This window comes from Sceloporus undulatus, chromosome 2 (assembly GCF_019175285.1).
Source record: "Sceloporus undulatus isolate JIND9_A2432 ecotype Alabama chromosome 2, SceUnd_v1.1, whole genome shotgun sequence".
In the NCBI taxonomy this organism is placed as follows: domain Eukaryota; kingdom Metazoa; phylum Chordata; class Lepidosauria; order Squamata; family Phrynosomatidae; genus Sceloporus; species Sceloporus undulatus.
In genome coordinates this window covers 278,965,110-278,991,502 of record NC_056523.1, presented here as the reverse complement: position 1 = coordinate 278,991,502, position 26,393 = coordinate 278,965,110, and the positions used below count along the sequence as shown (strand labels likewise).

Here is a 26,393-nt window from a genome sequence, read left to right as displayed (position 1 = left end):
TTCTATTTTATTTAAATAATGCCCCTTAAAATGGATTTTTAGAGGTATAATAACTCCTTAAGAGTCAGTTATGCTAAACAGTTTCTCTTGATAGAAATGTTGTAAAACTCGTTAACTGCACAATTTCAGATGCCGGCTTGGTGAACACTAACTGACATTTGAATGGCCAGAGTTTGTAAAATAAATTGAAATAGTTGTTGTATCACCACAGCTAGCTGTGCACAAGCTGTAGGCCACGAGGGGCTTGAACCTGACAGAAAATTACTTCAAGATGAATGAAAAGTGCTTGTTTCTCTTTATTAGTTTTTGGAGAACAATGAAAATGTTGAATTGTTTACAGAAGGACTGATTAAAAATGGTCAGCAGGGCCATGTCCCCACTGCTAACTCTTAGCCACCCCAAACCCTCCCTCTCCTCCCCACCACATGCATCTTCTTACACCCATTATGGTCACACATCTGTGTGTGAAATGTGCTCATTTTGACATTCCACTGCCGCTGTGAGCTGTTGAGGCCTTTGTTAGGTAAAGGACTGTTGTCAAGCCTAACAAGTTGGTCATACAATTTGCTGGACACCGCGGCAGAGAATAACCCACGATGAATTGCTTCAGCCCCCTAACAATGCTCATTTCAATATTAGAATACAGGAGTGTTTTTCTGTTTTGTGTCACCCTGATCCTTGCAATATTTTTTGAAATATCCTTTGGCAAAAAAAAAAGAGAGAGAGAGAGAGAACAAAACACACACACACACACACACAAATCTTTTCCCCTTCTTAAATGCATGCTTCCTGCCTCAGAAAGAATATAATGATAATCAAGTTTATATGGTTATTATTTCTAACATATGTTTTTTTTTCCCTGACAGTGAAAAGAGAAGTGGATATAAAGAGTTAAAGGGTGAGAGACACTTGGGCAATTCAACATTCATCTTTTTTGTGTGTGTGTTCCACTCCAGGCACAGTGGGATGCTTCAAAGTGCTATCCAATATTCTGTCAAACTGTTTGGTCCAATTTCAGGGCAATTCAAGTCAAGACCCCTTTAGCACAGCTTTCCCTGTAATTTCTTTTACTAACACATATGGTATTGTTCAAGGAATTATAAAAGTTTGGGAATAATTAATATTCCCATGGGGTGAGAGAACAGTGCAGTCCCTTTGAAGCTTCAAAAACATTTCTCATGATTCTTTGAGAGAGAGGGAGAAATCATTGTATTTACATGGTACCATTTTTTAAAAAAAACAAACCTTTGCTGCCTTTCCTTATTTTCTTGCTCCAAATCCCTTCCCCTCCTCCCTTAAACACACACACACCAAGAAAAATCACCCATTAATATGCAAGAGTATGAATGCTATTTGTGGCATTCTGTCACTATACATTGTGCACCGCCCCAATGTGAGAGCAGGATTTTTTTCTTCTATCTGCAGAACATGCATTCCAGGCCTATTATGTGTATAAACAATAGCATATGTAATTACCTTTCCAGGGTGGCAATTACTCTTCAGATTCAATGGCTAGAGTTAAAGTTTTTTTAAAAAAAATAAATAAAGCTCCATTCCCGTTGCTCACAAAGCTGCCAACCTTTATGGATCACATCTCGGTCATCAGTAACAGGACAAACCCTATCAATTCAGTTTTTAATATTAATGTAGTTGAGGCAACGGAAAGGCATATGTCATCCCCAGTCCCCAGTGCTTTTGGAGACTTTTATTTCAAGTGTGCTCATTTCAAACTTTCCCTACACATCAGTTGTTCTGTACAGTCATCCATGTGTGTGAGAGAGACAGACAGACAGACACACATACACACACACAGAGAGAGAGAGAGAGAGAAGGGGGGGAAACTTTGCTAGGGAGAATTTCTTCTACAGTTCTGTAGGTATGAAAAATACCATGCCTGTCATGTCAAAGTGGCGGCTGGTGTGAAAATGCTGACTTGCTTGACTTCCTTCACGTTATGATGAGTTTTTGTGGGGTAAAGGAAAGGAAATTACATTTCTCCTGCACCTTCCCCCCCTTCGCCCCCTCCCACACAGACACACAGACTCAAAAAAAACCTTGCTCTTTTTTCCCCATATTATTCCATAACGCCTACTTAGGCTGCACTACTGAGGCTTTTCCATCTTTCATCAATTAATCAGTGCAACTGATCAACTAACCCTTCAATGTGAATTTAACACATGAACCCACCTCCAATTAATGAATGGAAAATGTATTTCAGCATTTAAGATATTGAGGGGAGGGATTAGCAGAAAGCTGCAATCCTATATTTACCTGATCATAAGCCTCATGAAACTTAATTGGGCTGAGACCTGAGGATATCTGCATGGGATTGTGTTGTAAGATGCTCAGATGGTCTACTGCCCTCCTCCTCTTTAGTAGAAAAAGGATATCTTAATGTTTGTTTATTTATTTATTTATTTATTTATTTGCTTCTGGCTGGTTTCCCAAGCAAATAAACACTTTGAAATTCCAATTGGCATTTCTTAGACTAACTGAAACACTTTCTTTTGTTCTTTCAATAATCATTTGAACACCAGGGACCTAGATCAAATTGGTAGCCTCAACTAGACTAGACCCATTAAATCAATGGAAATGTAGTAAATTAAAACACTGATGGAAATCCATTGAATCAGTGGGTCTATTCTAGTCTGGAATAACAGTTACATACCTCCAACTATTCTGATTTTGTAAAGTACCAATTAATCTTCTCAGTTTTTCAGAGGTTTTTAAATTATTCTATTTCTCTCTCCTCCTCCCACTTTCCCTCTTTGTCTAATGCATACTTCAGTTCCTGCAAACTGAGTGCAATTGTAGTTTTACTCAATTAATTCAGCAGAAAGGAAGATGTAGAATCTTGTCCTTCCCAGCAGGCACTGGCAAAAGCAAACTGCTGAAGCGTTTCTAGCTTGACTGTTCTTCCTCGTTAATAATTTTGCCAGCTTGACTGCACCCTGATGTTGTATGGCCACACATGTCCCAGTTTTCACCTGTGAAATGTTGGACAGTATGCAATTAGATCTAGGCCAGGAAGTTAACCAATTAAATTATTTTCATGATGATGAAAATAATTTATTAAGTTGACAACCCCAAACATCATTATTTCTCATTTTAACAAATAAAATCCAGAGCTATACATTTAGTGTAAACATTATAACTTGGCTGTTAATACATAATATATTCATTAGTATATATTCATAATATAGTAATACATAATATATTTATTACTCACCTCAATTTCTGTGGTTTCATATGTAATACTGATGCAGAAGAACCAAACATAGAGTTGGTCTTCTTTATTCTTCTACATACAGTGAGCCCTTTGTATCTGCTGGGTTTTGGTTCCAGGACCCACTCCACTACTGTGTGGATCCCAAAATCCATGGATGCTGAAGTCCCATTATATACAATGGCATAATGAAATGGTGTCCCTTATATAAAATGACAAAATCAAAGTTTGTTTTTAGGATGTTTATTTGAATATTTTCAAATCATCGATGGTTGAATCCGTGGATGCAGAATCCATAGATAAGGAGGGCTGACTGTACCTATCTCATCCAAAGTAGGAATGGAGGAGAAATTGGTTTAGTTGGCATTTTAATAAAAAAATAAAGCAATCTGTACTTTTGGCAATAATATGCTAACTAAAATGCAATTATCCCTCCATTTTCCCCCCTTGTCTGAACTCTGCTATGTAAAGGCCTGGACAGACTGGCACTTTGTGCCAGCCTGGGTCTGAACTAGGGCTGCGGGAGGGCAGAGAATTCATACGCTTCCAAACCCTACCGCGCACCATGGTCACCATCTTGGTGCACCCCCATTTACATGGTGTGCGCCACAATGAAGTCTGTCATGCGCAGCACCCAAACAGCGCACGAAGGGCATCATAATGCCATGCAATGGCAGTTATGGCACCTGTTCTACAGCACAAAAAGAAGTCCTTTTTAGAGGCTTCTTTTTGAGCCATGCACAGGCCGTGGCATGTGGTTGCCACAGCCTTCTTCTGGGGCAGAAAGGGGAGGCATCTTGCCACCCTTTTCTGCCAATCTCTCCAGTCCCTAAGCCTCCTATCAAAAATGTGTAAAAATATTTAGATCACTATTACATACAAAAGTGCACAAATTAGGATGAAATGGTGGCAAACAATGGCCTAAATTAACATTTTATTTGCAGCAGCATTAGGTTTTTTTGTGTCCCCCTCCCTCTCCCACAACTCTCTCCAGCTTAAAAGAAGATTCCAGAGGGAGCATGTAGAGGGGGGTTGTCCCCCTTCTACCTGTGCTCACAGAAACTGTTTCCATGTTCAGTATGCAGTGACAACACTGCATGCAACCATGCTGCTTACATGGACCAAAAGGCCAGTATTCCCCCCGACTGGCATCATCCAGTTTAGATTATGCAAGCCAACAGCTCCGGGCTGGAATCCAGACTGACAGCCCAGCCCAGTCTTTTAAAAATGGCTGTTTGTGGTGTAGTTTCCCAGAAACACCATCGCAATAGCCGATAGAACAGATGGCCATGTGTCCCCTTACCCACCGCCACCGCCACCACCACCATTCTACTTGCAGTCCACAGTTGCAGTCTGTGGCGTTGGAAGGGGGTGCCTGGCCATGTAGGTGAAGCCAGATGCCTTGTTTCCATCTTTATAGGCTGCAGCACATAGAACGGTAGGGACAAGTGATTCATCGGTAGCAACAGCTATATAGCATAGCTTTAGGCAGGCTTCTGAACACCTACCCATCACCACCCTGGAACAGTTTGAGTGCAAGGAGCATGAACAGCCCAGATCCAAGATTGGCCCATTGTATCCTTCCCATGTATTCAGTGCCTAGTCAGGGTTGTGAGGTGAAAAACAGAACAGAGCTCTTGCACATTTTTGCACATTAAATAGTTGTGCAGAAAAGGGAATTTCGGCTGGTGCAACTTGGTCAAGGAACAGCTTGTCAGAATTCCTTCTTCTACAAGGTTTTAAAGGTAAATGAATGCTGTCCCATTTTTCATCAGCAATCCTAAATCCCATATATAGCTCAGGGAAAGCAAAGTTTCTTTCCCAAAAAGTGGCATACTAGTTTGAGAAAAGGACATAATGAACTTGTAAAAATAAGTCTGCTACAGAAAATGAACTAGAACAGATTCATCCAAACCCAATCCAAAGCAGAATATTCACATCTCTCACACCACAACTGAAAAAGATGTGCAGTCTCCCAATGCACATGTGGCCCTATCTTGACAAAGCGCCCCAAAACTACAAAAACTTTTCCTCTTCCTCTTTCTTCTAGTTGAGAGTATTCAATCCAATCTGTTCAGACTATGAATTTTGACAAACTCAGTAAGGCTGCAATTATGGGTAAAATAGATTAAAATCATGGCTCAGAATATAACAGTAATCTCTATTGTTTACTGATCACTGAATAAACTACCAGAAGAAAAGAAAAGTAAGGTTAATCACTGAATTAGTTAGCCAGTACTTTATAAGATTGATAGTATCTGACCATGATTTCATGTATACATGTTTTTCACTTAAAGATACTGTAAGATACGCTGTACTTTATGTAGAATGTTGATGTCTGGAAAGAAACAAGCCTTCTTCATTGAAACTGGATGGTTGTTTTATTTATCTATTTGCTTGTATGTAAAAGTCACAATGTGGCTTCAGGAACTGTTCTCTTTTAAACATAGATACAGTACTCCTGTTTATCTTCACCCATACCATGTAGCACATTATAGGTCTGAGCAAAATTTGTAAAGATGGCATTAGTTGCATTCACTTTTCTTGTTAGAATTCTATCCCGTTTATGGGAAAATCAAATGGCAAAGACAGAGTATTACTTTATTATTATTATTATTATTATTATTAACTTTTATTTATGAAGCGCTGTAAATTTACACAGTGCTGTACATACAATCTTTTTAATTAGACAGTTCCCTGCCCTCGGGCTTACAATCTAAAAAGACCTGACACAAAAGGAGAAGGGAGTGGTGGAGGGAAAGGGTAAGAGGTTCCTCTCTACCTCCAAGGCCTGGACCAAGGCAGATGGACTGGAGGGAGGGCTTGGCTGTATTGCTTACTGTATTGCTTATGCTTATATGGCATGCCTACTAAGTCTGTATTAATCTCATGTTGCTCTGGGAACTTTCAAAACATATTTAGATTTTTTAAATGCTAACAAATCTTTGTTGATCAAGTTTTTGATCAAATGGCAGATCTTTAGTTTTGATTGTGTTTGTATTTGAAAGAAAGCTAAATCTGCACTATCTGTTAGTTTTTCAGTCTCTGGTAATCACATTGTGAAGTATCACCCACAGAAATACATTGCCTTCATCCAGTGATTTCCAAACTTTGGTCCTCCAGATGTTTTGGATTCAATTTCCAGAAACCTCAGCCAGCTTGGCCACAAGCCAAGAATTCAGGGAGCCGAAGTCTAAAACATCTGGAGGACCAAGGTTTGGGGACTACTGCCTTAGACTCAGGTTGGGCAAATGTATTTAAAAAGAGATTTGCATAATCAAAGCATTAAAATATGCCTATTTAGCAGTTTTCTTTATGAGTAGTATTTATCCAATGGTGTCTTCTCCCTCCATTATGGTCTACCTCCCCACACCTTCAGCCTGGAAAACTCTTGGTCTTCAGGAGTACATCCAAGAGGATGGAGGGAGAAGGAGAAGAAAAGAAATCTACAATGTACGCAGAATGTACTGCTTCTGAGATGTTGTGTTTAGGCCTATCTAAATAGGTGGTTAAATAGAAAAGCATCTTTTCTATTTAACTGGAGACCGAAAGATTCAGGATATGGTAGATCTTGAAGGCAAGGAATACCATTTTCTCTGAATCATACAAAGGTAAAGTCAAAAGAAGTCAAAATAGGCACCAAGCCCAGTGTTTTGCCATAACGTGGGATTTCCATAAAGTTTGTGACTCCCTGTCATAAACAAATAATCTGTCCACAAAGAGCAGGACTGTCAAAAAAGACAGATGCAACATAACCCACTTCGGATGATAAAAACAAGCAAGCCAATACATACTCACACAGTCAGAAGCTATGCTGACATCAGCAAAAGCAAACAGTAAAATACTGGGCATGAGTACAACCAATCTACCCAGCAAAGAATAGTTCAGGAAATCAAGCTTATTTGCATTTGGCTTACCAAGAGGTTCAATTGATCATGGATACTGCTGGAAGTGGAATGGATTAGCTATCAGCCTCCATCAGCTCTGTCACATGTGTTCTCTGAGCAGTTCTGGTTCCTGTACATCAGAAATATGAATCTTGAATTATGCATAACAGCCAAACAATAATTTAGGGAATTGTTGAAAGAGACTGATCAGAGGACAGAAACAGTTTTTTTCCTCAATGACTTAAAGCCTCCAAGCACATATCAAGGAAGCTCCAAGCTAGAGTACACTCCAGAAGTAAACTACCCCTTCAGAAAGAAGTTTTGACACAGATTAAATGTGCCTCTTTCTGTAATTCACCACTATTGCTTGCTGCCCATGGCATATTCAGTGTTGATCACCTACTAAGGAAATTGCAATGTGATATAGCATTTCTTCGGCAAGGCTGGCATCTGTTGCTTGTTCTATACATGGAAGATCAACATGTGATGATGGACATCCTCCTTCGATAACTTAATAATGAAAAGGCATGTGAAAATTGTTTCTTAAAGTTTTAAGGATTGCCTTTTTAGGAAGGCTTTGATACCTCATAAATTGGGCTGGACAACTACACAGAGGGTATAAGGAAAATCCCCCTCCACCCACCCAGCTTGTGTTCGAGAATGAAAGCCGTCTTGAAGACAATTGTTCATTTAATGAAATGCCAATGGCTTTTCTGTTTTAGTTCTGACTAAATTCTGTTTTAGTTCTGACTAAAGTAGACCCATTGAAGCCATTAAATTTATCCACCTGTTGACTCACCATTCACCAGTTGACTAAATGCATCTAGTCTAGTTGGAACTAATCAGTAGAATCAACAGATGCAAACATATACCTTACCATTTATAGAAGTTGTGGAAAAACTGTCCAGCAATAGTATACAACAAATCACAGGAGTATACTAGATTTATATTTATAATCATTAAATTCCAGTCATTAAGCCAAATGGAAAATTACTAAGCAAGCGCTAAGTAAAAATAATTCATGTTTAACCCTTTCCTTACATTTCAGAGTGTGTTTGTTATTAGTAGAAAACATAAGTTAGTTGATGGTAAGGTCAGAGTGCTCTGGAAATACACTCATCCTTCCACATTTGCATCTTTGACTTTTACGGATTTGATTATTCATGGATTTTATTAATATGCTCTCTCTAGGAATATCTAGGTCCTCCAGCACAACCCTATGGTCAACTTTACCCAAAAGTCACACTGAAGTACCTAGAGAGAACACTCCACTAGGTATTTGTAGCTCCTCCCACACAGTTCTATGGTCAGTGTCTGGCAGATGTTGACCACAGAGCTGCACTGGAGGACCCAGAAATTTCCAGAGAGGTGTTCTTTCAGATAAAAACATAGTGTTTTTGTTGTTTGTGATTTTCTCATTTTCATGGGGGTCCTGTGCCCCTAACCAGAGCAAAAGGTGGAGGGATGAGTGAACTTAATCTACTTTTCCTTGAGATTCCCTAGAGCTTAATAGCTCTGAAGTTTCTTAAATTCTCCCTGGTTAAAGATACTTTTTCCTTCTGCCCATCATACTTTGGCTTTCTGGTCATTCTCTGAACTTTTCTCATTAGAAACAGGCACCCATTTTCACTCTTATAACTCCCACTCCCATGACCATACTAACATCTCTAGGCACACACCCAATCACACAATAAAAGATGGGGGAGATGAGGGTGTTGGGGCTGCGAAAAGGAAAACTGACACATTTGAAGGTTTTTTTCAGGTGCTTTGGTGTTGTTTTCAGGCGAAAAAATCATCAAGCTGAGTATTTGTTTTGTTTGTTAAGAATGTTAAGGGGACTTCAGAGGCTACAATACTCAGTGTCAGAGGCTGCTAAGAGGCCATGATGCCATTTCTCCCATACCTGTAATAAATCTCCCTTTGTCTCTGAGAAATGATATTTATCTTTTACTGCTATGTTGCTTGAATTTATTTATTTATTTATTTGCTTTTGTTTTGTTTTGTGCTTTTTGCTACTACATCTGGAATATGTTCTATTTAATTTAGTTGGAATCATCTTTAATTGCTTTCACTTTTTTGTTTTATTTTCTTGGGAACAGCTTTGTTTCCATTTTTAGGGAAGTGGGTTATTTGTAAGGCAGGAAGGGAACATTGTGATTGCTACAGATATTCCACAGTAGAATGTAACTTTATTAGAGGGGACAGTAAAGAAACATAAATGTATACAGAAGCTTTGTCTGACCTTTTCTTCTTCTATGTGTACAGACTCAATCTAAAAATCCTCTCCTGTGCTTAAATAGCTGCTATTTCAGCATCAGCTATACAGTGAGCCCTTAGTACCCCCTGGGATCTGGTTCCAGGACACCCCATGAATGCCAAAATACATGGATGTTCACATCCCATTATTTACAATGACTTAGTAAAATGGCGTCCCTTGTATAAAATGTCAAAATCAAGGTTTTGGGGTCTTTTTTGTGTTTGTGTTTTAAATGTTCAAGCCGTGGATAGTTGGATCCATTGGCTGACTGCATAGGATATAAATGTAATAAATTAAAGTCAGACATGTAATTGAATCCAAAAATTAACTCTCTCTCTCTCTCTCTCTCACACACACACACACCCAAAAAATGAAGATTGCATAATGAACGTTGCATCAGAATTGGGAAATGGAAAATGTGGTTCTGTGTAGATGAAAAGATATACGTCAAAGAGAGAGATGAAAATGAAATGCTATGAAAATATTGACTTTCATCAATTCATTGGTCAGTCAGTTTAGTTAAACTAACACAGTTTAATTGAACAAACAAATGAGTGGGAGTTGGCAGCTTTTTCCAAGTGAAACTTCAGCCTCTTTGATCCTGCATGGTCATTAAGACTGTTGCTGGAGCTAGACTTTGCAGATTTACCTGCCAGCTTTTCCCAGAGCTAGTGTTGAAGTTCCCTCTTAGATTCTGTTTCACTGGCTGCTATTAAAGTTGAGCTGCACTTTGCTAAGTGTAGAGGCTTGCACTGAGCGGATCCATGGCTGATTATCATGCAAATCAGTCTCCTCTGCTGGCTCCAAAGAGGCTCCCAGCTTTGCTACCCCCATTGATCCTTTCATTGTCACAGGGATAAGGCTAACCCATCTCTTCTGACACCAAAAGCAACAAAGATAGGTTCCTGTGACAGTGATTGGTAGGAGGAAATGAATCTTTCATGTACGGCAGAAATATGGTTTGATTTAAGAAAAGAAAATAACCATATGTAATTGGGCTTCTGTCACTGTAAATTTTAATGGTAACCGTAATACTGAGGCTCCTAGAATCTTAAATTACAGCTTTCAGTGGCTTGCCACTGAATATCTATTATTCTTCATAGCTACTTTCTCAAAGCATGTGCACCATGACATTGATATCACAATTCACATTTAAACTCAAAATTGACTGCAGGACGTGGAGGTGTGCCCTTGTAGGAATTTTGCTTTGCCCGATTGCTGAACATCAGAGGGAGGAAAAGAGAGAGATGTCATCTCTTGAGCTGCTACCACCTGTTTCTCAAGGATATCATTTGTGGCAGGGGGAAAAAAACCCTGCAAAATTCCTGTCAAAATCCAAGAATGACTCCATCTGTTTTGCCTCCTGAGTTGGCATTATCATCAAGTAACAGGGATAGGCAATCTGGTGCCTTCCAGGTGTTTTGGAATAAAACACCCATACTCACTGACCTGTTGGTTATTCTGGTTGGGGCTTCTAGGAGTCTGAAATAACTGAAAAGTACCAGGTAGTTTATTCTTTAGCTACGGAACTGTCTACAAGGGATTAGGCTTAATTCATAGAGGATAAAGCCACCAATGGCTTCCAATCATGACTGCCACATTTTACTGCCAGATTCAGAGCCAGCGTATCTCTGCATACCAGCCAATAGTGAACAGAGAAGGCAAAAGGCCTACTGTCCATCTGTACTGCATGTGGGGTTTTCAGAAGTTGGTACCTGGCCTCTGTGGGAAGCCAGAGCAGCTTTTGTCTAGTGAAGCAGAAATATTATGTTCTTGTGGCATCAGGATCACCATCCTAACGCACATTCATTTGACACTAACAAGGTTTAATTTAGTGTAGTCCAAGCTTGGGTTCCCATCTTCAGAAAAGGAGTGACAAGCAGTGTGGACAAAGCGGTCAGCAGGTGGCCATTACAACCCAAGAAAAACTGGAATATACTACATTCTCCATATAAAACATCCTGTTTGTTCTCATAAGATTGTTAATGTGTGTATGCAGCAAATGCTTGTTTCTGGACATGTGCTGTATACAACTAGCATGCAAAATGAAGCTGCACATAAAACAATACATAAATTTGCTAGTGCATAAAATTCAGTTGATGCTTCTGAATCAACAAAAATCAAATACTAGAACTTTTCCTGAACTATTCCTGTTTCACAGAGCAGGTATGTCAGATTATGCATAGAGCCTGCTGCTTATACAGCTTAATGCCCCTGTTTCTTCTCTTCCCTGTACTCAGTGCATATACCGTAAATATAGTTGAGAGAGTCCCCTAATCCTCCAGAATACATGGAGGGAGAAGGCTAAGAAGGCTCTTAGGGAAGGAATCTGATGAACCATTGAATGCAACTCAGTATGGTGATGTTGAGCTGAAGCAGATGGCTGGAAAGAAGCAGCCTCTGACTGCTTCAGCCCTGATCAGGCTGAGACTGCAGTGATCACATTGTCCATTCCTGAAGCAGGCCACCACCAGAGTCCCAAACTGGCAGCCAGCAGGAGCAGATTAAATCTACTCCTAAAAAGGCCAGCTCTTGCTGACCTGGCATGGCCTTACAGGGGTTTCTGGTCACTTTTCAGGCATGTGTTGTGTAAACGCAACACCACCAAAGTGACCAGAAGCTGCTTTATTTGACCCGTCTATTTCAGGCCTTAGTTATATTATAGGAATGGTTGACATACTTCATTAAGTGTGAATACTAGATAATAAAATATAAAATAAAAATCACCTGCTACATTCAAGAAGCAGCAGTATGTATGCTATCCCAAAACACGTGGTTGAATTGAGATATGTTGCTACTATCCTAATTCTGCCAGACACCTATCTCCCACACACAGTAAAATAGAACCAAGCTAGAAACTCACATTTGAAACTCAAGACAGAATTGTAAGCCATGGTGGATGGATCAGTGGCAGTGATCTGACTGAATGAAAATCTGTCCCCTACCACTACACACATACTAACAGAGAGAGAGGGCATGAAAGAGAGAGATTGAGGATGGTTTCACTGAACAGATCACTGATATTCATCCCTTCGACTGTTGCTATGGCCATTATTTGTAGCATTATCTTTTTTAAAAAATCTCCAGGTTGCATCCCATGTTATACCTCAGAAAAAAACAGAAGAAATAGCATTATCCTAGTGCTTGCACAACCACAAACACAATATTACAAGGAAAGCAGATCAGCAGTGCAATGGTTTGTGCAACAGGTTGTGGTACAGCTTGTGAAACTTGCAAAACAGCTTGCAGAATGGATTGTGAGCAGTTTGTGAAACAGCGTGCCCAGTGGCTTGTACAAGCATAAAAGTGCTGGACTTCATATTTGCCCAAGGATGGAAGTGAAAGTTTCCACACGTAATAGCACTACTTTGTGCCAGCAGAATGACTCAGTTGGAAGCAATTCTTTATCTTTTGCAGAAATATATTTCTATTGTTTAGACTGAAGAAAAAGTTTAATGTTAGCAAAGTTTAGAACAACATTCTCTCAGGTCTACAGCAGATAGAATGAACCGATGCTGTAAGATTAGAATCCATGAAATAGCTATTTCTTTCTTTATTTAATCACGTTTTACAGTACAGTATTCACTAAAAGCAAGAAACATTGCATTATATTTAGATATTCATTCCAAAAATACTTGGGTGTTTTCACATTAATCAAAAAGTCTCCAATTTATGTGCTAATTACAGGCTTCAAATAATCTCTGTCCCAATTTGCAATTAAAACTTAAATATTTTCGTATAATAAAATTCCAGAGTTCACAGTAACATCTATGAGACATGTTGGTTATTATTTACATAGTACATTTGAACATTCTACATTTCCAAAACAATTGTTTCACTTTTTCTATGCTTGGGCCTGCTATTTTTACAGCTGAGAGTAGTAAGGATTTAGTAGCAGTGAAATTGGGGTTCTTTTTTTAAAGGGACCAAATATTCTTACATGGTTATTTACATGTAGTAGACATCAATGCAAACCAATGAAAGTGTACAGATTATGAAAAATTCCCACATTCATTTGTCTTCTTAATATAATAGGGAGGGAAGTAAAAAATTCACATATTTGTAGAAATAGGAGCTGATAGCAAATAACAGTTAGAATGCAAATTTAGGGAGAATATTGAATAATTCAGTAGCTTGTTATGTGATTAGATCTGATTGGTTCCCTACCAAGATATTGCCCATAAAAATGATTTCCCATGGTAGCACTGGTCTCAGGATAGGAATAGGATGGGGTTTACAATGTCCATTAAGTAGGAGAACAAGGCTTACTTTTAGCTAATAATATTATGGTTGCACAGAATGATTGATGGCCTTTAAAAAGGCCCAGATTGGTTTCATCTTTCTTCAGATTTTATCACAGACATCTTCTTAGTCATGTGCAATTGCTAAGGCCAAGTGAGGTAACAAGTGTTTGATGTATGATACTTGCACCACTTTTGTCAGAATTGTGTTTGCTCTTCAGCTGCACTCATCTGTAAGTAGATGGAAATATGAATCTGAACACTGAAAGAGGTGGGCTGAGGGGTAAGCAGAGATCTTATTTTGCCTTCCCCATCCCCTGTGAATCAATGTTAACAGCTCATTCTCCTTCCAGCCTAACTAGTTTCATTGCCAATTCAGTGAAATAAGGAGCATCTGAAGCTACTCTTTTCCTGAAAAGCCTAAATTTTTAATTCTACTCGTCCTCCTATTTTTTAAGCTTTGGGAGAGCTTATCAATTTTTATTCTTTCCCATCTGCAATCTGCCAAAAGCACCAAACTCCCTTTATATTTTAAAAGCAGGGGGTAGGAAGAGAAAAAGAACAGGGAGGAAATTATAACAAGAATAGAAGCATTTAAATTATCCAGATGAGCCATGTAGCTGAGCATACTTTGCAGCTTCTCATATACCACACATCACGGCAGATATCTTAATCTGTTGCTGGAAACATTATTATCAGTTTCACATTCATGTTACATTGTGCACGTGTTAACCACAAAATGTTGGGCAGGGGCTGGGATGGAAGAGAGGAGAATGTGTGAGAAAGAGTCCCAAAGAGTTCACAAAATAGCTTTGTGCTGTATGAATAGCTTCCATTTGGAGATCCTTCTGTCACCTCTCTTTGTTCTACTGAGAAGACAAAGTGCCAGCAAATAGAATGCCAGATATGTATGACTTGATTACACCCACTGTTGACCTTAAAGGAGGATTTTTTGGAGAGGGGATGCATATCTGTATGGTGCTTCCCCATATATAGAGAAATATGCAAACTCTGGCATTGTACACATGTACGTATGAGCAGTGTGTGTCCAAATTAATTGAAATATGGGTCCCCTCCCTCAGGTTAAGTTTATCTCATGTGGAGTGGAATGGTTTTCTGTTTTGACAATTTAAACACTGTCTCAAGATTGTTTAACAAAATCAAGAGCAGTTCTTGGCAATTAATTTCTGCAGTCAATAGTATGCTCAAACTGGGCAACTCCCCTTGGAACTGGGAGCCACAACAGAGAAAGCCTGTGCAAGTGAAAGAGCAAGACAATTCATTAGACAATTCTGCTGCAGCTCAAAGTGGCGAAGGGGAGATGTCAGCCCCTGCTCCTGTGCTTCAATACTAATGAGAGTCATTGCATATTCATAACCCTAAATACAGTCAGCTTCTTATAAAAACTTTTGTCATTGAGGCTTCATGGCAAGAGCAAAGCATTGCATTCTTGGTGTCGTGGCACTTCCGCCAAGAGAGCGCCAGAGCAAGATTGATTGTTTTGCAACGCAGCTTGACAGGGAACTAAGAGATACTGCCCCAAGGGTCCTGAAACTAAGCTGAGTTTGATTACAAGGCTCCAAGTAATCAAAGAAACAAAAGAAGGGGGGATAGTGGATTTTTTAAAAAAAGATAAAGGAAGGCTCTAAAGATATAGCTTTCCTTATTGAGTGTTCAGAGTAATTATCTGCTAGCAGTTTAAAACAGTTCATATCAATTTTTATCACAGAAGAAGAAGAACAGTGATCTCCAGCAAACTTGTTCCCAGGTTGTAGGAACACTAGAGCATGTCTTAATAGATACAAATCTCTAAAATCATATGAAGCTACCCATCAGTATCAATAGCAAAGATCAGGAAACTCAACTTGTCAGATATTAAAATCACTTCTGTAAAGTGTTCTGCTGCCCAGAATTCACTAACTGCTGGCTGAGCATCCTTTGTTCTCGATTTCTTCGTTATCATGTTCTTTTGCAGTGCATCCTTTATTTTAAAAAAAGATTATTTGCTTAGCCATTACCCAGTAAAATGCTGAAGACAAATGCAAGTGTGTATGCACACACATTCAAACATATGTGCGCGCACACATTCAGCCTTGCTAACCTCTGACCTCTCAATACCTGTCTTCTGGGGCAGCTCTCAGCCTTCCCTGAAGTCAAAGAAGGAAAGCATCTTTTTCAGCACCCACTTTGAAAAAGGGCCTTGAGCATTTTCTCACTCATAATGATGTCTTCAGCTGGAATGCCAGCACATTTCCACATCTCCTTGACAGGCGAGCAGACTAGAAGATATACATAAAATTAAAATAGAATGGAATGTTAAAAGAAAGGTTTGCAGTTCTGATTACATATAGGCTTGTCGTAATTTTGTAAAAATCCTGTTTCCAAATGGATCCCATGCTAATACATGCAAAAGCTTCCTATTGCTCAATAAAACATCACAAAATATTAGTGGGGATGGAGGAAGCTGGCTAAACTGTTTAAACATCAACCATATTTATACAGACTCAAAAAGAAAGGAATCTTGAAGTTATGATTGATTGAAGCAACTGATTATCCACAGATATTATATGTGTTGAGGCTTCAAATTATCAGCCATATCAGTCTGATTGCAGTAAAACATGAAAACATTGACTTTTGTCTAGATAGAGAAATTTATTTTCCCCTCAGTGACAATCCTTTAAGTAGAAACCAGGCAGTTTGCCAGTTCCTCATGTCATACACTGAAGTTTGCAAAGGCAGACCATATTTTCAGCTGTTTGTCTGGGCTCAGTGAATAGGGCTCGGGACTTTTACAAACAGTTTCATAATAAACAACTCTCTACAGATGCTGCTTCAGGGTTCTTTAAGCCATGCAAAAAGAAAAGCATTTGCACATTTGGAATAAATGAAATTATAAACTGCTTTGCAATGGCATTCTTCTACAGGAAGCCGAGTCTCATCATTTCTGTGAAAATATTTCTTTCTAAAGAAAATAGTAACCCTCTTTGGAACACATCTTTATAAGTTCAATTAATATGTTTAACAAGACTGAAGTAAATGCTCATCTTAACTGTCAGCAACCTGACAGCTTTCAAAAACAGCTTATGCTGCTAGAATGAGTAATTTGTGATATCTTCTTTAAGATCACCCACAATTAACTTTCTGCCACAGGAACCGCATAAACCCTGGGGTCCTCCTGACCTAGAAATCTGAGTCCTGCAGAAGGCGCTCTATTTTCCCAGCAATTCACTTCAAGACACCTACATTCACTAGAGTGCTGGTAGTGGTAATGATGAAACAAGTGGGATGGACACTAGATCAATGATGACAGAAGACTCAGGGTGAATCCAACTAAATACCAGCTAGAGATCATAGGAAAGCCTATGTTATGGCAATGGTGGCAGTGATGATTTCTTCACTGACACTGTGTCATCCAGCAGACCTGTCTCAAGTTGTTTATGGCCTTTTACATTCTGCCCTACAAAAAGCAGCATATAAACCACTCAGCAGCCAGTCATGAAGAGTCTGCACAGCACTTTGTGGATAAAATTATTTGCATCCAGTCTGACTTGGATGCTGTAGCTGATACAGGTCCATTGGATGTAACCTTCCCCCTACATGTCCAGTGTTATTGGATATATTTCAGTTTGTGCAACCTGAAGATGTGGACAGCTTCCTTGGAGAGGTATGAATTGACACATGCATACTGGATCCATGATCTTTCTAGCTTTACAAAGTAGCCCAAGAGGGACTGGCACATTTAGTAAGGGGGGTAGTGAATGCCTCATTACAACAAGGAAAATTTACATTTGGTCCAAAAGAGCTGTGGTGAAGCCATTATTAGGGGGGAAATCCTCCCTTGACCCCCCTATACTGGAGAACTATCTGCCAGTTCAATATCCTTCTGGGGGCATAGTATTGGAGCATGTGGTGTCATACCAGCTCCAGGGGTTCCTCACTAGCCTTAGTATTATGTATGTGGGAGTTCCACCTGCTCCCTACAACCTGAATCACAAAATGCTAAAGGAAGCTCTGCGCTGCCTGTTACAACAATCAAGCACTAGACAAAGAAATCTTCCTTCATCTGAGGGTCTCTTTCTTGCTTTCTCTCTGAATTATCTGAAACACAGTTTTTCATCATGCGTCTCACAGTGAAGATAAAGCCCCTGGTCAAATGTGCCCTAAGATTATTCATTTATTTATTAAAATATGTATACCCTGTCCTATATCATAGGTCACCATATATCTCAGGGCTTTGGGCTAACATGCAATAAAATCAGTTTAAACAGCTTAAAAGAATTTGAAACAGTAAAAATAATTTGACACTAAAAGCATATTAAACAGTTTGTCAAGTTAAAGCAAGGCAATTCAAAACCAGTTAAAACAGTTTAAAACAATGTAAAACCATGCACAGACACAGGTTTAAATGAAATCAATTAGGCCTCAAAGGCTTGAATAAAAAGCCATGTTGATTTGGCACTACTGTTGACAACAACTCATCCTCTAAATAGAGGGTATGCCACAATTGTTCCATAGCAGCAAAGGCTCTCACACAGCCTCCCATGTCCTCTGCAACTGGGAAACAAAATTCTGCCTTTTTGAAGAATGAAATACTAACAAGGCTTTCCGTGGGGTCCAGTTTCAGATTTGGTCACTTTGGAGGGAAGTCTGCTAAACCTCAAGAAGCACTTATTGGAATGGCAAGCATCATGTGGCAGACTCCTGGGGCTCTTTCACATTGCACAATGTTAGAGCTATAATCTGCTTTAACTGCCATGGCAATATCCTATGGAATACTGGGCTTTGTAGTGCAGTGAGGTACTAGGGCTTATGGTTGAGAATTTTAAATTAGTGTGTGTGTTAAATGACATCCTGAATAGTGGTCTGAATGCTGGACTAGAAATCTGAGACACCAAAGGTTGACTCTCTGCTCAACCATGGAAACCCAGTGGGTGACTTTAGGCAAAACACACTCTCTTAGCCTCATAGGATACAATTCTGCCAAGAATACCCCATGATAGGTTCACCTTAGGGTTGCCATAAGCAAGAAATCACTTGAAGGCAAACACCAACAATGTGCCTTGACGTTGCCTGTCAATTTACAGTGACCCCACAAATTTCCTAGGGTTTTTCTTAGCAAGGATTACTCAGAGATGAATATCCCCTCCATAATTTTCAACCCCAAGATTCCATAGGATGTTGTTGTATTAGGTAAAGTGGAACAGAGCACTATAATTGCATTGTGTGAAAGGGCCCCTGCTATTATCAGAGAAGGGCAAGAAACGGAGGAGAAGGAAGATATGGGAAGCAAGTATTTGAGATGGGAATAAAAAGAAGGCAAAGCCATTGGTGGAGAGGAGTAAAAAAAAAAAGGTGGCAGGAGAGTAGGGGAGAGGATGGGGTGCTGGAGGTCCATCAAAGCCCACCACTGACCATGGTTTCCTTATGTCACTTTGTTTTATAAGTTAAATAAATGTGGAGGTTCTTTTGCTGTTGTTTTTTTATAATCAGCCTATTCCAGAACCAGAATGTCTTCAAAAGGATTCTTCTGCTGCTCAAGCCAGTTTATCTGGATAAAAGTTCTTCTGTAAATAAGAAAAAGCAAATGGCAGTCATTCAATATCAACTGTAGTCAAGTTCAACAGAATGATTACTTCTAAAAATAGTAGCCACCATGTGGAATTTTTTATTATTATTATTTTGGCAGAGAAATGCTGTTTTTGTGAGGAAAACACAGGAGTAAAAAATTAACAGTGTAGTCATCTAAAACACTGAAATTATTTTGGATTTATGAATGGATATAACAATATTATTTTTATATAATAAATGACATTTCAAAAGCTGGGTCTTGTTGATCCATACAAATAGCCTATGGCAATAAAGAGGGGTAAAAGATCCTTTTCAAGCCTTTAGCACAATCTGTACAAACATAAATGCCAACTAAATTAAGCTTATGTTCCAGTTTGTAACATTATAGTGAAATCTATTATATCATAAGTATATAAAAGCTATCAATATTTATGTAAGGATCAATGCACAAAGACATTATGATCAATGATTTATCTGATTTGCAATGGATTCACTATGTGCCCATTTATTCCACTACAAATGTTTCAGTGAATGACAGATAACAATGACAACAACAACAACATTTTATAACACCCTTTCCACTAAGGACAGGACATCAAACATATACAATCAAAATAGATATAACAAAACACTACAAATATATGTAAAGTTCTGAGTTGGAGGGGCAAAGAAAGGTGAGTATGCAAAAGAAACAAAAAGGAAAGAAAAGGCTACAACTCCCACTGCCCTAGCCATCATGCTGCTGATGATAGGAGCTGAGGTCCATAGTCTGTGTAGGATGACAGTTGGAGAAGGATGTTTTAAGTAGATTTATCTACATGATGAAAATCACCACATTGCTCCACTATCTCTCCCATTGCTTCATAGTTCACTTGGGGAACTGAGAAGCCAGGTGGTCAGTTAGCAGTCTGAAGGTTGAGAATCAGGGTATCAGTCAAGAGAGCAAGGGAAATGAGGGGGAATACAAAAGAGTAGTCTGGATTCAGGAATGGGATCGAGTCCCCGAACTGTTTGGATGTCTCTTATGGAGTGGGTGGTTGACATTGTTTCTAGCAGCTGTAGCGTGTTTGCTGCCTGCCTTATCTAGGGAGGCTGATTGTTCGATATAAACAGTTGTGGCTACACTAACTGAGCTACAATGTACCAAACCTCTCTTCAAACACCTCAATCCTGCTAGTATCTCAGAGAGAAACCCAACAACTGAATGCCAATAACAGGACTACGGAAACAACATGAGTGATTTTATTTATGAGCTATGGGGAAGTTGAGAGAAGCTCAAAATGGTGGTACCATCTGGGATGCTTACTTCCTCCCTCAGAAAATGATTGTTGTTGATATTTTAGTTGGCCATATAGCATCTAGCCTGCCAAAGAACCACTTTTCTGTCAGTCAAGAAACTATGCTGACAGTAGTAGTACTGCTGGTATAATATGCCCAATCAGATCAGACAGACTTTTGTTGAAGAACCAGGCCCTTGTGAGCCAAACACATTAATGTGATAAAGGGGAGCTATTGAGCAGCGGTAGTAGTAATAGGGGATGACACTGGGGCAAAACAAATCAGTAATAAGCGCTACGTTAGGAGCGGTGTCTGAGTGTGGCATTTGGATGCCGCATGCTCTGACGCTGCCCCCACGCTGCTGGGAAGCCACACAGCTGACTACACATGTGGTGGCTTCATGGCATTTTGGCGGCGTCGCATTTACATGTGTCATGCCACCGAAATTCTGAAAAGCCACTGCTACTGCAGCATGGGCACCATTTTTTGCCCCCAAAAGGAGCAGCATTTTGCCACTTCTTTTGGGGCCAGAAAAACACCTGATTGGGGCCACAGTGTGCAGTTGCTGCAGTCCTGCTCAGGTGCTCAAAAGGCAGTATCAAGCCACCCTTTTAGGTCTATCTGTACTGGCCCATTGTTGGAGGATGTCTCAGTGACAATGGTAGTGACACTTTAGATAGGTCTTACTAACCCTCCACAGAAGGAGGCACTGGTGAAACAATTCTGAATGATAAGAGAATTCACAAGGAAGGAAGGGATAACACCAGAAGATGAAAGCCCCTCCCACTTGGAAGGCACTCAGCCAGCTAGTGTGAAATAGCAAAGGACAAGTACAAATAGCTCTGTGCTGAATGCTGCAACTGGATTCAAGCCAAAAGGATGGTCAACTGCTAGTGTGCTAGATATGACAGGAAAGTCTGAAGCTGCACACTATAGCATTTACAATTTCTATATACAGTTGTGAAAGGTGGAGATTGAAGAAAGCTGAGTGGAAGAAAATACTCTCATTTGAAATGTGGTGCTGGAGATGAATTCTAGATACACCATGCCATAACAAAAGAAATTAATGGTTGTGAGAGCACATCAAACCTGACAGCTTACTAGAAGCCAAAATAACTAAACTTTGCCTACTGTGAAGTCGAAGGCTTTCATGGCCGGCATCCATAGATTTTTGTGGGTTTTTCAGGCTATGTGGCCATGTTCTAGAAGAGTTTCTTCCTGACATTTCACCAGCATCTGTAGCTGGCATCATCTGTATTTGGAGCATATAATGAAATGATGTGAGACACTGGAAAAGTCAATAATGTTTGGTAAAGTGGAATGAAACACACTAGGTGATCTTGGGCAAGTTACATATACACCAACATCATTCATGTTCAAAGTAGATTGATTTGGGGCAACTAAAGATCACCTTCTCTCACATGAACCAGCGCCTCAGTTATCATCCAAAGACCTCCTCTTGCTGTCCAAGGTGCTAAAGCAGAGTTTTCCAACTAGGGTTTCCTGAAGAGATTGTAAATGGGGGGCGGGGTCTCTTTTTAGCTGCAGATATTGTAATTTTTGTGCAGAGCTTCCCTGAGACCTGAAAAATATTTCAAGGTTTCCTCTGGGGTGAAAAGATTGGACAAGACTCTGCTAGTGATTATTGTGAGGTGGAACTGGCAATATAATAAAATGTTTTTACAGTGATGCTGACCTGACTTTAGAATCATTGGCCAAGTTTCGTTGTGTATCACCTACTTTGTGATGTTTTTTGAGGGGGAAGGGGAACAAGACAGAGTTGCCAGCATTTTCATGCTTTCTAAACCTGGTCAGATAGCATTCTTAATATTTCAACTATTGTTTTTACTTGTTGGTTTATGGTCTATGATTTAAATATTCTTTTTGTGCACATTTTATTATTGTTTTCAATTTTATTATTGTTTTCAATTTATTTTCGTAAGCTGCAATTCTTTTATTATAAGGCAAGGTATAACTAGGAAAGCAAAATTCCACATTCCAAAAGAAGGTTCCCCAACCCAGCCCACGGGGTAAACACATCTGGTATGACCTGGCCCCTTTTGCTAAGTACAGTCGGCCCTTCTTATACACGGATTTTTTATACACGGATTCAAGCATACACGGTTTGAAAATGTTCCAAAAAAGTATAAATTTACCTTGATTTTCCATTTTTTATTAGGGACACCATTTTGCTATGTCATTATACTTAATGGGACTTGAGCATACACAGATTTTGTTATACACGGGGGATCTTGGAACCAAACCCCAGCGTATAACAAGAGTCCACTGTAATTCTCTTCTAGAAATAGGACTATTTTCATCTTTATTCATTCCAAACACCTGAGATAAAAGCAGCTCAAGAGAAACAATAACAGCATCTAATTGGGCTATTTCAAATTGATCAGGATTATTTTGTGTGAGCAGAGTAAGATAATGTGCCTCAGATTTACAAATCCCTCATCAACTCTGTAAAAATGTCATTCTATTAACCCCAGGTATGCCTCTAACTATTGGAGTAAGGCTAGTTTATGGAGAAACTCAACCAACATCAACTCTTTCTTTCATATATTGGAGTTCTGAGCATTCCTCCCCTTAAAGATTATATACATAAAGTGCACAAGTGTCCAACAACCATAATAGTAGAAGGGGAAAAATCAGTTTTGCTTTTTTACTTCTTCTTCACTTACTTGGCATTAACTTAATGGTTTGTGACACTCCTAACAGTATAGAGCAATAAAAATGAAATGGTGGCCAATGTGCATAGACACCATGAAAATCTCAGTGACAACAGCGACAACAAAAATTATACCTCCTCTTTCCTCTCCTATGCCCTTTGTATTTATTTAAGAATATGAGAGTTAGCTCTCAGCACACCACAGTAAAAAAATAAGATGGGTGGCCAATGTTGCCAGGAAGAAATTACAAAGCAAAAGCAAATAAAATCTTATTCTTTTGCATCATGAAAGGAGATGTGATTCTGATTACAGAGTATTGCTTGCCTTATCAGAAGCAAGAGCAACAAAAAGAAGTATTCACCACCAGTTATTTTTAAACTACTATGCAAACATTAACAATCAGGTTTTTAAAGAGTGTTTTATGCAGTGCAGTGATATTGTGCTTATACTTTTGACCAAAAAGAATGAATGTTTTTGGTTAAATCTTTATATCTGAAATGGCTCATAAAAATAAAAATATACAATCATTTTATGGGATAATAGACAAGCAGACATCTGCATGCAACATTTCCCTCATTAGATGCTATCATGTTAGCATATTTTATGACTTGGCCACAAAATACAATGTGCTGATTTGTAACCCCCTTAAAATAGATGTTTTGTGTAAAACTGAAATCTACAGACTATGTTTGCAGTATTTTTCATTGCTTTACAAATGAGCAGTAAGAATCTTGAAGATTAGACAGACAAAGGCTATTGTGTAAGCCAAGATTCAATATATAAAATGCCAGCTTTTTCATATTCCAGTTGCAATTTCAAAGCTCTGTACAGGAACAACTCCAGATATGTTGTAGATCTATGAGCAGATCTGAGAACTATTGCTCCAAATATAGCCAGCTATATGGCTGCAGTCCAAGAGTGGTATCCCTTTAATTCTGGACTGCTGGATTAGGCCCACAGTGGCTTAGGAATTCTGGGAACTGTAGTCTAATAATAACTGTTCCAGTCTGTGAGTAGCAAATAAAAGTTGTATTCTGCACAAGTTAAATCTAAAATTTGCCAGTATGTCACATGCTTCCAGTAGGTCAAGTCACATTTCTTTCAGTGAGGTTTTTCTAACTTTAGTTAAATAATTGTTGTCATTATATTACTGAACCACTTATAGAAAGGAAATCAGCTTTACTGACCAATCACTAATCAAAAGGTCAAAGACAGTATGAGTGCTATAATAGGGCATATGATGTTAACATTAGAAAGCTTAATTAGGAATTAGGAAGCTTTCTAGGACAGCTTCTGATCTTGCATTTCCCATGCAAAAATGGAACAATGTGTTGAAGATGAGAGAGACAAAAATGCAAAAATTAATTGTGAATTTAAATTTGACTTTATCCTGAAATCTAACTCATGGCTACCAGATTATCTATATAATTGTGTGACACTCACAACTTGGTACCGGTACCATTACCATAGGCATGCTGGTGGTGATGGTAGGGGTTAATGCTGCTAAACTACAACTCTTGGAACAGCAGTAGTACAGGAAATTGCTTAGTATACACTGTTTCCTCACATGATCCACAACAAGCATGCAGTGGCACAAAGTTATTGTAGAATAATGCAGTATGTGTAGCTGTGGAAAAGCAGTCGGACCTACCAGCAGTATCTCTAACTAAATGTAGTATAAACTTAAATTCAAATTTTACAGAAAGCACAATGGGATGAGCTATGCCAAGACTATAGGCCAATATACAAGCTTTACACCTATGTCAGTTCCTTACAGAAGGAACTGGACATTTTTGTCTAATGCAAGCATTCTGCATTCAGTTCAAAGTTATGTAATGGAATTGAACATGTACCATGGTGTATGCCAATGGGCATGTGCTTTTGGTTGTGCATGAGATTATGCATTTGTCTACCCATTAACAAATGCATTCAGTTACATAACCATGTGACAAAACACAAAGGCTTTTAGCTAAATCAATGCACATGTGGTGATGTACAATACACAGCCTCTGCGTAGGAGCTTGGACACATCTCATTGTGCATCTTTTTCACAAGCGATATTTCATCAGTGCATCTGGTTCAGATTTATAAGATCAGGCTGCTTCAACAACACTGGCCTCTGGACTGAAGGTTGATGGAAGGAACTTGTTTTGTTAAAGATGGTTGGGTAACATGGTTCATTTTGGCTCCCAAATTCTGTCATCAGCTTGATCAAGCATTGTCACACCCACATGTAGCTGGTCTTGGAAAATATTAATTTCTCTACAATTGTTACATATGGGTTGCAGTCCTACACAGGCTTCCAAGGGGAAAAAACTCACTGAATTAATATACCTCCAAATAAACATGTATAGGATCTGGCTACTAGTTAACAACAATTCCTCCAAACCATATTTGATGCCATTGGATTAATTAAAACTCAGGTTGCCATCAGTAAAACTGGAACAGAATCAGTATAGGGAAAATGCAAGGAACTGACTCATATTGTGCAATCCAGCATCTGTATCTGCCGTACTGACATACTATAAATCAAAGTGCTAGGACGGTTACTGATCAGCATGAAGGAATTCCCATTAAAACTACATATGTTGCTGGAATGCTGTCAACCCACTTTCAAAATGCAAGGCAACATACCAAATTGTTAAGACCAGAAACATCTTTAAAACCTGTTCCTGGACTAGCCAGTTTGTATGAAAGGCTGCTTCTAAAAGTGCATTTATGTGTTTATGGCTATGAATCAGAGAGCTGAATGAATTCCTCTAGCCACCATTTCTTTTATCTGGGTTTGGTCAAACTATTGCTCTCCTAAGCTCCAGGTGCTAAAATATGGATATATAGTGTGAAATTCCATTTTTCCCCCTGTGAAACTTTTAAATCCAGCAACAAAGGGATTTAATCATGAAGTTACTTTCTTTTCAAAGACAATTTCACCACAGCTTTCCACAGCACTGCTGTTTGGATAAAAATGATTGGAAATCATAGCTCCAGTCATTTAAATAATCTGTTAAAAAGCTATTAGGTTTCCCTAATGCCTAGTCATTTTTAAATGGCTTTCGATTTGATTCATGAACAATACATGAACAGTACATGATTCCTATGACCAATCACTTAGCAAAAATGCAATTTTTATTAAGAGCCTCTTCAAGACACCGATATCATATTGGGTAAAATCCATTGTATGTCATCACATTTCAACACAATTTTTCAAATGGTTATGCCTCGAGGGTCAACTTTTCATGAACCAAAATTGGCAGAAAAGTT

The 26,393-nt window shown here is 39.0% G+C and overlaps 1 long non-coding RNA gene across 9 annotated transcripts in view; it reads right to left on the bottom strand.

Annotated features, from left to right (window-relative positions):
- Positions 1-7,157: 7,157 nt before the first annotated feature.
- Positions 7,158-26,393, bottom strand: part of LOC121922518 — an 85,940-nt gene continuing 66,704 nt past the window's right edge. For 8 of the 9 annotated variants that reach the window (XR_006102171.1, XR_006102174.1, XR_006102173.1 and 5 more), the window contains 2 exons: positions 19,024-19,175; positions 12,900-15,890 (listed from right to left, as the gene is read on the bottom strand). This is a non-coding gene — a long non-coding RNA (uncharacterized LOC121922518). Of the gene's footprint in view, positions 7,244-12,899; positions 15,891-19,023; positions 19,176-26,393 lie in introns of those variants that run through there. The other variant, XR_006102179.1, reaches the window with a different exon arrangement.